The following is a 16679-nucleotide window of genomic DNA, read 5'->3' as shown; positions in this document are numbered from 1 at the left end:
AGGCTGGTCTCAAACTCCTGGCCTAAAGCAATCCTCCCACCTCAGCCACCCAAAGTGCTGGGTTTGTAGGCATGAGCCACCATGACTGGCCTCACCCTAAAGTTTGAAAACCACCATTCCAGTCACTTCAGAGCTCAATAGCACAACTACCAAAATCAAAGTAGGAAAGCGGGACAAGTAAAATTGTTTATTTGGTTGGTCTACTTTGATCTTATGGTAATGAACTTGGAGGAGACTAAATTTCACCTATAAAATGATGGCTTGAGACTAAAGAAGAAATAATCAAGCCTGTCCTTATACTTTACCCACAGGGTCCCATAGGAACCAACCCTGACCTCTGTCTCCCACTCACCTCTATCTGGACACTCTCCACCTGACTCACAGGGCTGCAGCCACACTGTGTCTGCTGGTTTAACCATGTATCCTGGGGACCTAGAAGGAGCTCAGGGAACATCGTTAAACTAGTAACTGAATGAATGCTGGAGGCTCAGCTTTTTAGCCCAAAACACCAAGTCCAGGCTGGCATATTAATGGAAAGAACTGCCTGCTGAGGACTTGATGCTACTGACTCTGAAGAATAACAGTGACACTAAAATAAATGCATAGTGCTTATCATCACTGCTGTCATCTTAACGTTAGTAATAATAGTGAACATTCACATGGTTACTATGCACCAGGCACTAGTCAAGTGCTTTGCATGCATCATATCATTTCGCCCTCACCATAACCCTTTGAAGAAAGTACTATTAGTACCCCATTTTACAAATTCTGATCATGAAGCTTAGAAAGTAGCTTGCCCAAATCACACAGCCAGTAAGTGGCAAAACTGCTCATTAACCCAAGTTTTCTGGCTCCTAAAAGCTGCTCTTCACCATCATGATATATTATCCTCCCTCATCTGAAAAAAGAAGCTGACAGGTTTCTGTCTTTATCTATGTAAAATAAGATGAAAGATATTTAAATTTAAATTAAAAAAAAACAAGTCTGGTGTGGTGGCTCATGCCTGTAATACCCGCACTTTGGGAAGCCCAGAGAGGAGGATTGCTTGCAGCCAGGAGTTTGAGACCAGCCTAAGCAACATAGCGAGACCCTGTCTCTACAAAATAATAATAATAATAGTAAAATAAAATAAATTAGCTGGTGTGGTGGCACGCATCTGCAGTCCCAGCTACTCAGGAGGATCGCTTTAGCCCAAGAGTTTGAGGATCCAGGGAGCCATGATCACACCACTGCACTCTAGGCTGAGTCCAGAGCAAGACTCCAAAAAACAACCACAACAACAACGACAAAGCACCTTTGCAGTAGAGAAATATAATAAACACTATCTCAGTCAGGTTGTCAAAATTAACATCAACAATGATACATACATAAGTATGTAGCCTTGATATGATGTGATGAGAATGTTACTGGGGTTTTCCTCCCAAAAACCCATAACATAATCCTGGTAGAACCATGATAAAAGCATCAGACAACTCCACACCGAGGAACATTCTACAAAATACATGACCAGTATTCCTCAAAAACTGCTAAGGTCATCAAAAACAAGGCAAGTCACAGAAACTGTCAGAGACCAGAGGATCCCAATGAGACAAGGTAATTAAATGTAGTGTGATGTCCTCAATGAAATCCTGGAACAGAAAAAGGACATTAGGGGAAAAGTTACAATGATAGTGAAATCTGAGTGAACTCTGGAGTTTAGTTAATGGTAATGTACCAATGTTGATTCCTTAGTTATGACAAATGTACCATGGTAATGCCAGGTGTTAGCAATAGGAAAAACTGAGTGATGGAAATACAGAAACTCTCTGTACTGTCTTTGTAAGTTTTCTGTAAATTTAGAACCATTCTAACAGGAGTTTTTTTTAAGGAGATACTATTATCAAATATAAGAACTTATTGGATTATTAGAAGCAAAGAATTCATCTCTGATGACACTGTGGAGTGTCCTCCATTGGAAATTTTAGGAATAAAACAGAAAGCTCAGTATCCTGAAGAATTTAAATGTTAGTCTTCTTGAAACATAAAACTGAACCAAATTATTTCTTGACATCAATTATATTTTAAGACTATACATTTGTGATTTTTATTAATTGTTACAATGACTCTTCAACACTGAGTAACTGGAAAATTTGCCAAATGAAAAGTTAATCTTTTGTAACTATATGTCAGAGTTATCACAAAAATAATGAGTAGGTGTCTCAGCTACGGCACAGTAATTACATTAAACATTGGCTGGGTAAAGAACCAAACGTTACAGAACGCTTGCTGTTTGTGTAGGTATTTATGTAGTTGAGCTGTTTCTCCCAGTAGGGGGCTCTGTTGACCATCAAATGGAAAAGATGCCCTGGCGTTAGGGAATAGAGTTTTTTGGATTCTACTTTGATTAGCGTTTGTAGGGGTAACTTTGAGGAAGAAAAACCTTTCACAAATCTTCTCCAGTTAGAAAGGAAGATTAGACAACACCAACTAATGTGGTTGGGGGTAGAGGATGTTTCAGGGAAGAAAGAAGGTATATTGGACCATACCAGAAAACAGAGACCTTCAGAATGTTCTTAGGCCTAGATATTGCTGAAACCATATATGCTCAAATGAAAAGCAGGTTTGAAGTGATAAAACTAGAAATGCCATATCCCACTTTCAGGATATGTGTTCCTGAAAGGTGATATTGGAGAAATGTCCTTCTTATACATTTTTTAATTGAGATAAGGTCTTGCTTTGTTGTTCAGGCTGGTCTTGAACTCCTGGCCTCAAGCAATCCTACCTTGGCCTGCCAAAGCACTGGGATTACAGATGTGGTCCATCACACCTGGCCAAAGAAATATTCTTGAAGTATCACTTACATACTCATTGATTGACCACTAATGCCCTATTCCACATAGCATTTCACAAGATAGCTCATGCATTTAATTCTTTATCTAAATGCAGGAGCAAGAGCAGCCTCTACACACACACACACACACACACACACACACACACACACACACACACACACACACTGACCCAATAAAAAATTTTAATGATCTCCCATTTCTATAAGCCCAAGTACAGAAGAGAATTCTTGATTGGTTTCTAAGTCCTGCTCTACCTAGCCTCTGACAACATCTCCAGAATTATCTTAAACCACTTTCCCACTCACTCTGTGTGTTCCAGCCCCACTGGCTTTAACATCTTCTAATTCTAACATGCAGAGAGCACCATCCACTACAGGGTCTTTGCACAGGTTTTCCACACAGGCTTATTGGTCTTATCCTATTCATCTCCTTCTATTTAATGCCAATTCATTCTTTGGATCTCAGCTCAAGAGCTTTACCTTGGAGAAAACTTCTCTCACCCCTGGATTAAATATCCCAGTTAAATGTTTACATAGCACCTTGTACTTGGCCATTATAGCTCTAATGACAGGTCTACTCCATGTATTAAACAATGTTTAGTATTGATAGTTTGCTTATGTGGTTGTCAGATTAATACCAATTCTCCAACCTAGATTGCAAATTACTTGAGATTAGGATCCATGTTTTTATTCTCCATGTATCCCAGTACCTAGCATAGGACCTGGCTTAGCACAGGTTTTCAACATATATTTGTTGAATAAATGATTGAAGGAATGACCATGCCACACACACATTCTCAGGAAAAACAACACTTGGATTTCAGAATGTACTATTTCCAATGGGGAAAAAAAAGTCCTGCTGACTTCAGAGGGAGTAAAGCCAGAAAGACAAGCAATAAAAGATGGTATCTTTGCCCAGAATGTGTAGGTTCTCTGACATTCACTGCCTTACCAAAGCCCATCCTGTTTTCTGAAATGCTGAGTCAGGTTATTTGGAGAAATTCTTTTGGCAAAAAAAAAAAACCTCTTTTTTGTTTGTTTGTTTCTATAAGCCAGGGAACACCAAATATTGCCAGTAAACCACCAGAAGCTAGGGAGAGGCATGGAACAAATTCTCCCTCAGGACCCTCAGAAGGAACCAACCTTGCTGACACCTTAATCTCCTCCAACTTCTAGCCTCCAGAACTATGAGACAATACATTTCTGTCATTTAAGCTAAAAAACAATTTAATGTGATAAAATATAAATATAGATAGAATATATACAATGTATCTTAAAAGAATCAAAGCAACGACAAGATAGGAAGGAAATACCAGACCTACCATGAAGAGAAGTCAGCATCCCAGAAGCACAAATGAAGATAGAAGCTTCTTTTCCTCTGAGAGTAGTTATCCACCCTAAAAATACTGGATTTTCATTTTAGTGGCCTCCTGGCACTGGAAGAAAAAAATCAACTCCCAGAAACCACATAAAATCGAAAGCCTAATAAGAGATTCACCCCTTAAATAATCTGTAAAGACACCCCCACCTCCCGCCATAGACCAGTCCTAGCACAGAACCACAACCTCAGTTAAACTCTCCTGAGTATCCTGTATTTTCCAGGTAATTTCAAGCCTTAAATTTAGTTTAAAGTTGTCTTAAACTGGTAGTGCCTCTAGATACCTTGCAGAATCAAATACAAATTCTTTCTGGGAAAAAAATAGTCAATTTCATATTAGGCATCAAAAAATTTGTCCAAAACTAAGCCAAAAATAGCCAGATACACAAAGAGAGTAGATGTCATAAGAAATATCTGGCAGAATACAGACCACAGAAACAGAACTGCAAAGACTTCAAGTCTTAAAATTATATAAATTAACTGTATTAACTATATTTAAATTTTTTGTTTAAAAATTAATAACATCTGAAAGGAAGGAGAAACTATGAACTGACATATATTTTTACAATTTAAAGAATAAAACAGTTTTTGAAAAGGATCAAATGGAACTTTTAGAAAAAAAGTAATAAAATACCAAAATTTAAAACTCAGTAGATGCATTGGTTTATTAGCAGATTAGACACAGGTGAAGAAAAAAAAAATATACTGAAAAATAGTGGGGGGAAAACTATTCACAATGAAGGACTGAGTGACAAAAAGATTGCTGATACAGAAAAAAAGGTAAGGGACATAAAGAATACCACAAGTGTTTAATGGGTATCTCTGAGGGTAAGAAGGAAAAGAATAAGGCAGGGACAGTATTTAAAGAGACAATGAAAATTTTCAGAACCAATGAAAAACACTATTCACAGAATCAAAAAGCCCAGTGAATTCAAAGCAACAGAAATTCATAGCACCACATACACATAATAGAAAAGAAAAAAAACTCAAATCAATAATCTAAGCTTCCCCACAAAAATTAAAAATAAAAATAATCTAAGCTTCCACCTCAAAAACCTAGAAAAAGAAGAGCAAAATAAGTAGAAGGAAGAAAACTATGAAACTATAAAAAATTAGAAAATCAATGAAATTGTGAAGATGAAGAGCTTCTCAAAAAACATTTCAAGGTAAGAAAGAAATGAAATTGGAAACAGAAAAATGATTGAAAAAAAATCAATGAAACAAATAGCTGGTTCTTTGAGCTTAAGCCCAGGAGTTCAAGACCAGCCTGAGTGACATGGTGAAACCCCACCTCTTCAAAAAAAATACAAAACTCAGCCAGGTGTAGTGGTGCATGCCTATAGTCCCAGCTACTAAGAAGCCTTAGGTGGGAAGATTTTTTATCCAGGAGGTCAAGGCTGCAGTAAGCAGTAGCCCCACCACTGCACTCCAGCCTGGGTGACAGAGTGAAACTGTGTCTAAAAAAATAAATAAGTAAAGAAGAATCAACACCAATTCTACAAAATCTCTTCCAGAAAATAGAAGCAAACCAAGCAACTCTCAATTTATTTTCTGAAGCGAATATGACCCTGATATTAAAACCAGACAAAGACAGCACAAAAAAAAAACCTACTGGTGAATATTCCTCATGAATATAGAGGCAAAAGTCCTTAACAAAATATTAGCAAATAGAATCTAGTAAAATATAAAAAGAATTATACACTATGATTGCTATGGTATGAATGTGTCCTTCCAAAATTTATAGTGAACCCTAATCCCTATTTTGGTGGTATTAAGAGGTGGGTCCTTTTGAGAGGTGATTAAGTCATGAAGGCAAAGCCCTCATGAATGGAATTAGTGCCCTTATAAAAGAGATTAATGGGAGTAGCCTTGCCCTTCTGTCATGTGAGGATGCAACAAGGCACCATCTATGGAAGCAGAGAGCAAGCCCTCACCAGACACCAAATCTGCTAGTGCCTTGATCTTGGATTTTCCAGCCCCTGGAACTATGAACAATACATTTCTACTAAATTACCTGATCTCAGGTATTTTATTATAGCAGTCTGAATAGACTAAGACAATGGCCAAGTAGAATTTATTCCAAAGATGCAAAGCTGGCATCATGTTTAAAAATTAACCAATGTCATCTACAATATTAACAAATTAAAGAAGAAAAATCTTATGATTGTATCAACAAATGCAGAAAAAGAATTTAGTAAAATGTAATACCCACTCACAAGTGAAAAAAAAACCTCAAAGAAAAATAGGAATAGAGGGGACTTTCTCAACCTGATAAAGAGCATCTATAGAGAACATACAGCTATCATTATACTTAATGGTGAAAGACAGAATGCTTTCCTCATAAGACTTAGAACATGACAAGGATGTCTGCTCCCATCCCTCTTACTCCACACAATGCTGGAAGTTCCAGCCAGTGCAATGAATCAGGAAAGGGAAATAAAAAGCATAGAAATCAGAAAGGAAGAAATAAACTGTCCCCATCTGCAGATAACATGGTTACATAGAAAAGCCCATGGACTCTCCAAAAACAAACAAACAAACAAAAACCTCTTAGAACTAATAAGTGAGTTTAGCAAGATCACAAGATATAAGATTAGCATACAAAAACTCTTTTGTATTTCTATATGCTACCAATGAGCCCATGAACATTGAAATTAAAATACAATGCCAGTGGCAATAACAAAAAAAATACTTAAGTGTAAATGTAACAAAGCATGTTCACCACTCACATGCTACAAACTACAAAATGCTGGTGAAAGAAGCTGAAAAAGAACTAAATAAATAGAGATGCTTTCCATGTTCATGAACTGAAGAACTCAACAAGTGTCACTTCTCCACAGATTGATATACAGGTTTACCACAGTTTCTATCAAAATTCCAGCAAGAATTTTTGTAGATATATACAAGAATAATCTAAAATTTATATGATAATGCAGAGAAACTAGAATCTCTAAAACAATTTTGGAAATGAAAAATTAAGTCAGAGATATCAATTTACTCATTTCCAAGACTTATTATAGACTTATTAATACTGTGTGGCATGGGTCCAAGAGCAGTGGCTCACACCTATAATCCTAGCACTTTGGTAGGCTGAAGCAGGTGGATCACTTGAAGCCACGAGTTTGAGACTGCCTGGCCAACATGGTAAAAGTCCGTCTCTACTAAAAATACAAAATTTAGCCAGGTGTGGTGGTGCATGCCTGTAATCCTAGCAACTTGGGAGGCTGAGGCCCTAGAATCACTTAAACCCAGGAGGCAGAGGTTGCAGTGAGCCAAGACCGCACCACTGCACTCCAGCCTAGACCACAGCCTGGGCCACAGAGCAAGACTTTGTCAAAAAAAAAAAAAAAAAAAAAGACTATGTGGCATGGGCAGAGGAGTAGACACATCAATCAATGGAACAGAATAGTGAAACCAGAAATAGACCCACACAAATATACCCAACCAGCATTTGACAAAGTGCAAAAACAATTTAATGGAAGAAAAACAGCCTTTTTAGCAAATGGTGCTAGAACAATTGGACAACCATAGAGAGAAAAAAAATTGGCTTAAGTCTCACACCTTCTACAAAATTAACTGAAAATGGAAAATAGATTTAAATGTAAAACATTACGCTGTGACACTTTTAAGAGAAAATATGGGGCCTCTATTGCTAGACAAGGAGTTCTTAGACTTTATAGCAAAAGTATAATTTATAAAAGGATAAACTGATACATTTGATATCACCAAAATTAAAAACTTTTGTTTTGTAAAAGACCCTATAAAACATTTTTTAAAAAGACAAGCTGCAGAATGGGAGAAAATATTTACAAAACACTTATCCATCAAAGGACTAGTATAGATAAAACTCTTAAAACTCAACAATAAAAAAAACAAACAATCCAATTAGAACATGGGGAAAAGACATGAAGAGATATTCTGCTTTTCAGATATACAGATGACAGATAAGCACATAAAAAGATGTTTAACATTATTAATCATTAAGAAAATGCAAGTTAAAACCACCATGAGCTATCCCTACATATCCATTGGGATGTTTAAATTTTTAAAAAATAGGAACAACAAATGCTTGCAAGAATGGAGAGAAACTAGATCACTCATATGTTGTTGATAGAAATATAAAATGATACATTCACTCTGGAAAACAGTATGGCAGTTTCTTTCAAACTTAAAAATGTAACCACCATACATCCCAGCAATTGTCCCAGAGAAATGAAGACATTTCATACAAAAATATATGCACGAATGTCTGTAACTGTTTTATTCATCATAGCTACAAACCAGAACCAATGTAGATGTCCTTTAATGGATGAATGGCTAAAGAAACCATGGTACATCCATACCATGGAACACTATTCAGCAATGAAAAGGAATGAATTATAGCTCCACACAACAGCTTGGATGAATCTCTAGAGAATTATGCTCAGTGACAAAAGCCAGTCCTAAAAGGTTACAAACTACATGATTCCATTTTTACAACATTCCTGAAATGACAAAATTATGAATATGGATAATAGGTTAGTGTGGTTTCCAGAGATTAATGAGGAGAATGAGGGCAGAAGATGAAGTGGGCATAGCTATAAAAGGGCAACAAGAGGGACCTTGGTAGTGATGGAAATTTTCTGTATCTTGACTATATCAATGCCAATTTCCTACTTGTAATATTATACTGTATTTATGCAAGATGTTGCCATTGTGGAAACTGAGTAAAGAATACACAAGATTTATCTGTATAATCATGTGAATCTACAAGTATCTCAAAATAAAAAATGCAATTAAATAGAAGAAATAAATTAGTAAAACTGTCTGAAAAAAAATCACCATTTTTGTAAGTTGTAAATAAAATCTGGAACTATAATCCCAAATGATATCAACAATAGAGTGGGAAGGGGTCCTGGTTATTTATTGTTGTAATAAACTTCCTTGGAATTCAATGGTTTTTTAAAATGATCATTTTATTTTACTCAGGATTTTGTGATGGGAATTCAGGAAGGGCTTAGCTGGCAGATCCATGTCACATCATCTGGAGTAGACAGGACTGGAACACCCACTTCCAGATGGCTCCCGCCCTCATTTCTTATTTTTTTATGCTCCTTGGCTTCTTGCTGCACGTGATGTCTCATCCCCAGGGCCTCTCCACAGAGTTAAGACTTCTCACAGCATGGTAGACCTAAAGAAACTGCACTTCTTCCATGGTAGCTAGCTTCATGGAGGCAGGAAGCAGAAGCTGCCAGATAGTTAAGGGCTATACTTGGAACAGACATGTACGTCACTTCTGCCATAGTCTATTGGTCAACATTATCATTGCCCCTTCCCAGATTCAAGATGGTGGGAAAATGGACTCCAACTTGATGCAATGGGAGATAACCCTGTAGCAATCTCTGGGAAATAACATCTACTCCAGGGAATCTAGGGGAAGTAGAACAGATGGAAGCAGCTTCATTTGAGAGGAGAGTTCTTGTTGTTTAACTAATTTTTTAGGAGAAAAGGTTGATTTATGTGTTGATAATTTAAGGATAACCCTTAAAATAAAAGAATGAAAACTGTATAACTTTCACACCAGTATAGGAGAAAAAAACTGAACAAAGAAAACTTGATCCAACAGAAGGCAGAAAACAGAATAATGAGAAATAAGGAGACTGCATGGTAAATAAGAGAAAAAATAAATCCACATTTATCAGTAATCACAATAAGTCAAATAAAAGTTGAAGAATCTCAAATCTAGTGTTACGCTATTTACAAGAGATCCACTAAAACAAATATAATTCAGAAAGGCTGACAATTAAAAGAAAGAAAAGTATGTAGGCAAATTTACCAAAAGAAAATAATATACTTACTAACATCACAGAAGACAGAGATTAATGTGAAGACTATTTCAAAAGGCAAAATAGAACATTTCATACTGAGAAAGAACAAACTGACAGAAGATATGATATGAACCTGTATACCCTCATTTTGATCAGGATAGTCTATGTTGAATGACAAAAAACCCTAAAATTTCAGTGGTGCAACATAACAAAGGTTTATTTTTCATTCACATTGCAAGTGCAAATTTGAGTTTGTGAGGAGCCCTACTCCAAAATTCACCCAGAGACTCCAGCTGATGGAGGGTCCTGCAGCTCTGCTTTCTGGGCCACGAGGCATCCTCAGTCAAGAGAAGTTGTTAGGGAGGGATCACATTCTAAAATACTTTGTCCCAAAAGTGGTACACATCACTTGACTCAGTCCATTGGCTAGAATTTGTAAAATGAACTTTCTTAATTGCCAGGGGGCCAGGACAGTATGGCTCCATGGATGTTCTGTTAGCTGTAAATGTTTATGCCACAACCTCTAATGACATAGCCTATGAAGAAAAAATTACAAAGAATAAAGAGAAAAAAAATGAAACTCTACTAACATAGTGGAAGATTTCAGCACATTTTCTCAGTGACCAAGCTAAAAATAATTTTGTCTGAAATTATTCTATTAGAGAATAACTTATTTGAGTCTTAAACTCTTTGATTTCTAGTAGTTTCCTATTAAAATCCATTTGGTCACCCAGGGTGAAAGAATGGAAAAGACAGATATTATCAGAACCCTTTCAATCTGAAAGCAAGGCCCAGTAGGACTAGTTCATAGAATGGGAGGTACAGGTGGCATATAGAGTACTGGTAGGGGCCTGGCAGGTATGAGACAGACAGGGACAGGGCATAGAAAGAGGGAGAAGCACACTTTATAACTTTTGCCAAGGCCACCCAGCAGGAGATGGATGGAGTATGAAAAAAAAGAAGTGCATTGGAGCAGAAGAATTAAGTTACATAATTAAGACATATAACTTATGCATAACTTATATAAAAACATATATAAGCAGCCTATATAACTGCTATATGCAGTTGTAACCTTGGCAACCACAATCAGAAAGAATCATTACCTTAGTGTAGGTAAGTGGATTTGAAAGAGTGAATTGCCAAGAAAAAAAAATTCTTATATGTTTGCTTGTTGCTGGAATGGGAGCAAAAAGCTCACATAAAATTAAAACCACCAATATTTACTTAATTATAAAGAAAAACATACAACCATACCAAATACTATAGCAAATAAATATTAGAGTAGAGTATTTCTGCTGGGTGCAGTGGCGCACATGCCTGTAATGCCAGCACTTTGAGAAGCCAAGGAGGAAGAATTACTTGGGGCCAGGAGTTTTAGACCAGCCTGAGCATCTGAGCAACATAGTGAGACCCCGTCTCTACAAAAAAAAAAAAAAGTTAAAAATTAACATCACCCTGTCTCTAAAACAACAACCCCAGCAGTTCAAGAATAGAGTACCTCTCATGAGTAACTTGTCTCACAGCATACCTAAAACTTATATTTTGTTCTATTTCATTTAATCCCCATAACAACCTATGAGGCAGGTCAGGGAGGCATGTTTATTATTTAGTTTGTTTATTTATTTCTGTAGCCTGTGTTGTTCCAGAAAGGATTTAAGAGTACTTGAAGAGATTAATAAACTAGAGCAAGATATCAGAATATAAGTAGAGAGTATACAAACAACAAACTACCTGAAAAAAAAAATTAAGAAAACAATCTCAAGGCAGGAGCGGTGGCTCACGCCTGTAATCTCAGCATGGACCTCCTTGGGAGGCCAAGGAGGAAGGATTGTTTGAGCCCGGGAGTTCAAGACCAGCCTGGGCAACACAGCAGAGTTCCAGGTTGTAGTGAGCTGTGATTGTGCCACTGCACTCCACCCTGGGTGACAGAGCAAGACCTTGTCTCAAAAACAAGCAAAGAAACAAACAAACAAAGAAAACAAACTCATTTACAATGGCATCAAAAAGAATAAAATATTTAGGAATAGATTTAACCAATGGGGTGAAAGATCTGAACACAAACAACTACAAAATGTTGATGAATGAAACTGAAGAAGACATAAGTAAATGGAAAGATATCCCATGTTCATGGATTGGAAGAATCAATTGTGTTACTATTTATCATTGTGAAAACTAAAAACAATCTACAGTCCAACAATAGCAGCTTTGTTACTACTACACATGCTGGCTTGCTTTCTTCCTCTCTTGCTTTTTTTTCCCCCTCTCATCTTTCCTACCTTCCATCTGCTCTTTTTTGTTTGTTTGTTTACTTTAAGTTCTGGGATACATGTGCAGAACATGCAGGTTTGTTACGTAGGTATACATGTGCCATGGTTGTTTGCTGCACCCATCAACCTGTCATCTAGGTTTTAAGCCTCCCACGCTTTAGGTATTTCCTTTTTTTTTTTTTTTTTAAAGCGACAGGGGTCTCACTATATTGCCTCGGACTGGTCTTGAACTCCTGAGCTCAAGCGATCCACCTGCCTTGGCCTCCCAAAGTGCTGGGATTACAGGCATGGGCCATCACACCCAGCTGCTCTTTCTTTCTTTCTTTCAACTAAGTGTATGTGGTTATCTCCAGGAGAAGATAGTGTGTTAGAAATTTCTATATACATTATGAGTTGCTAATTTTTTTTACAATGAATGGACAGATTTTTATAATCAGCAAATGTATCAAAGATACTTCCATTTATTTTATTTTAAAAAGAGCATTCCTTATTGATTTATTTATTAAACAAGTAGTCATTGACGCCATGCCTTCTGTCAGGCTCCTTCCTGGATAATGAAGGGCGAGAAGAATATGTGCTCAGAATCCAGAAAAAAATAAACAATTGTAATGTTAAATAACCTGGCTCAATTTGCACACATGCTAATAAACGATGCTTTGTGAATGAAATGTAAAATGTAATCAAAACCCCATGGGTTTCTGAGGCCCTTCACCAGCTCAGGTCTTTATGGACATAATCTTCTAACCTTGCATTGGCTTGGGTAAGTAAGGGATTAGGGGAGGAGCAAAGAGAAAAGAATGATTCAGATTATCCTTTCTGTTGTCCAAGGGCCTAGCACCCAGGTTTCTGGTCTTAGATCAAGACAAGTTCATTTTTAGAGGCTGTAACAGTTTCCCAGGCTGAGGTAGAGGTGCTTACAGGCAAATGTGATTGCTTTTATTGAGTGGGAAGAAGTCTCTTCTTCCTAGAAGATTTATTATTTTCTGGGCACAGTTAAGCCTACCTCACAGGGAGTATAAACATGTCTTACAAGCTTTTCATTCCTTTCCATGAACTCCATGAACTGACACATGGATTTTCACATCAAAGCACAGAATCATAAACGACTTATTCTAAAAAGGAAACTGAAGTCTTCCAGAACTTGCTAGCAGGGAATCTTTATTATGACGGAACCAGACCAAGATTGGCCATCCTCCCAAGGCATCAGGAAATGCTGGCCACACTGAACGGTGACATGGGAAAAGTCAGCTGGGGAGAGGAGGGGCTGCTCCATGGCTCAGGCAGGCCTGGCTTAAGGATTTTGAAAGGCATAAGCTCTGGTTTTTAAATTCAGATGACCTCTCTAGGTCAACCTCTCATCCAAGGCACAGTAATGCCTTTTCAGCAATTTCCCCCAAATTTAGAAGGTGGTGCTACACACAGAGAGAGCTTTGTTTTGCCTCCTTGTTTTTGTGGCATCAGCAGGACCTGCTTTCTTCTAGATACTAAATTGTTGCCATGCTGCTAATTACTATAATTTCTTACCCCCAACCAGCTTGCAGGGTTCAGAAAAATGTGCTGCTTGTTGCAGATTCCTGGATATGGAGGCTTACCAGAGCGTCATCTCAGACAGGCCTTTCTTCCTTATGTAAATCCCGTCATGACTTCTTTGAAGGTGGCCTCACTTCAAGTACTAGGGACTTGCTCAGATATTTATCAAAATGCTCTAGATTCCTGCTCAACCAGCCAGACGCTGAGGCATCCCTGTGCCAGGCCCCAGGACTGACGTGCAGAAGTCAGAGGATGACCAGAAACCATTAACAGGTTCAGTATTGACTGAAGCTATTCCATTAGTTCATTGATCCAACTCATATTTATTTGATGTTCACCATGCCCATCTTACTGAGCATACAGGAAAAAAAAAAATCAACATCTCCTGGAATCTGAACCATATGAAAATTGACAAGACTGGTATGCAAATATTTCCAGAACAGTTCAAAAAAGAATGTAGTAAGCTCTATAATGAAGTTAATTTTAAAATGTGAAAAGCAAACTCCCAGGACCCCAAACGCTTCCCTGATTACTCAGCTCTGTGAATTTTATGTGTTTGTTGCTTGTTGATTTGTTTACATGTGCATCTTCCCCATCACGCATGCATGAGACAACTGCTTTATTCACTAACATACATGACACACACATTTACTAATTGAAAAGAAGGAAAAGAGGGAGGGAATAGGGATAAAATAAAGAGAACAGCAGAAAAGAAGGCAGCACACAGAAAAGTTAAAATCTTTGTCTCTACAGATTGCCAAAATAAATCCCAACTCTGAGACATACAGCTGTGTGACCTCAGGCAAATTACTTAGCCTCCCTGTGCCTTTGTTTCTGCATCTTAAAATTGGGAAAAATAATAGTATCTACTTCATCGAGTTGAACAAAAAGAACTAAGAAAGTATTTGTAGCCTTAGAATAGTCCCTGCATAAAATAAACCCTCAAAAAGTATTCATTAAATTTTAAAAATCATAAAGGAAGGAAATACTAGTTGGGGAAAATAAGGAAATGATTATCAGTGTGCTATCATTTTAGATCTTACTTGAAAGATTCATTGGAATTAAATAAATAGTGATGGTTGAAAAGGCCACTTAGAGTCAGTCAATTATAGGACGTAATTGAAAAATAACAAGCAGACAGAATGTCTATGAGGGAGTAGGAGATAGGCTTAGAAAGTCAGTTGCCATCGGGGGCATGACAAGTGTCCTGATAAGAGGAGGCAGAGGGAGATTTTAAACACAGAGAGGGCCATGTGAAGACAGAGCAGAGATGTGAAGATGCTGGCCTTGCCCATTCGAGTGATATGGCCACAGCAGGAAATGCTGGGAGCCAATGGAAGCAGGAAGAGGCTCCCTTAGAGCCTCCAGACGGACTGTGGCCCTGAGGACTCCTTGATTTCAGCCTCGTGATACTGATATAGGTCTTCTGGCCTCCAGAATTGTGAGAGAATACATTTCTATTGTTATAAGCCACTACATGTGTGCTAATTTGTTGCAGCAGCCACAGGAAACTAATATAGAGATAAAGGGAAAAAATAATAAGATAAAGAAGATGCCTTAGACGAATCAATGAATACAGATGGCGATGAGCTGAAACATAAACATCATTAAATTCTGCCACCTACAATCCTAAAAGAACAACAAAACAAACAAAAAATCTGTAATACCCACATAAAATGCCATTGTCAACTATATACCAAAGTTATTTAGACATTCCTCTGAAGACATACTTGGGTAATTTCAAATGTTGCCTTTAACACTTACTAAGCATAGTTAAGTGGAACAGCTACATACCTTCTAGATTCTCACTTAGAGAAAAGACATAAGCAGACATGTCCCAAAAGAGGAAGCGCCACAGATTAGCAAACGTGGGAAAAGATTCAGCCTCCAGGAAATACTGTTTAAAACAATAATGAAATTTCGTTTCTTTGCCAATCAAAATAACAGTTTTTTTACTCTTTTTAAGTTTTTAATTTTTTAATACTATTTTTTAGCTTGTTTTTTCCCCACCTGGAAATTATCTTCTGTGAGAAAATATTTTAAATGGTCCATTTTCAAGGCATGATAAATCTAAGTACTGGCAGCCAGACTGCGGTTATGATATACCGCACGGCTCATGCACCTAGAAGGTCACAATAAGCAAACAGAATGTAGAGGAGGGGGTCAGCCCATAAAAGGGAAGAAAGTTTCGTTATTGGGAAATCGAAACTTAAGAGGGGAAGGGGACTATAACCTTATAAGGGGAATAATGAAATATAGGCGATATCTGGGAAGATTATAACCCCATAGTACTCCACCAATGAGGAACTTGGGGAGGGACTTGTGTGCTGGGAGATAAATTATCTGCTGTAACTGCCCCGGGTGTGCCTGCCTACCAGACACCCAATCTTGCAAGACCACCATTAAAAGTCTCGCTTCCACTGTTCTTCATGTCTCTGCGTCCATTCTTTGACTTTGGACACTCAAATGTGTGTTTCTCACATCTTCCTAAACATGACTTTAAATGAAATGAATAAAATAAATACTGAAGACAGGTTAGTGAAGTCAGTAGTAGCCTATATTGCTGGTTTAGCAGATGACAGTGGCTGTGTCCTTTGAGGAAGAATTTGGCAATGTGGGTAAAAAGCCTTTCAAAGACTTTGACCTTCAGCAAATTCACTTCAATTTTATGTCTACGAATGCTTTTTAAGGTCGTAATCCTAGATGAGGAAGCACAATGTTCATCAAAGAACTAAAATACAAAAAATTAAACACAATGTAATAACTTAGAATAGGAGTCAGCAAACTATAGCCAGTGGGTCAGACCTGGCCCATTGCTTGTTTTTGTAAATAAAGTTCTATTGGAAGACAGCCATGCTTATTTGTTT

The sequence above is a fragment of the Pan paniscus genome, chromosome 3 (assembly GCF_029289425.2).
Source record: "Pan paniscus chromosome 3, NHGRI_mPanPan1-v2.0_pri, whole genome shotgun sequence".
Classification (NCBI taxonomy): domain Eukaryota; kingdom Metazoa; phylum Chordata; class Mammalia; order Primates; family Hominidae; genus Pan; species Pan paniscus.
The sequence above is the reverse complement of the archived record's forward strand: the minus strand, read 5'-3'. Positions refer to the sequence as shown.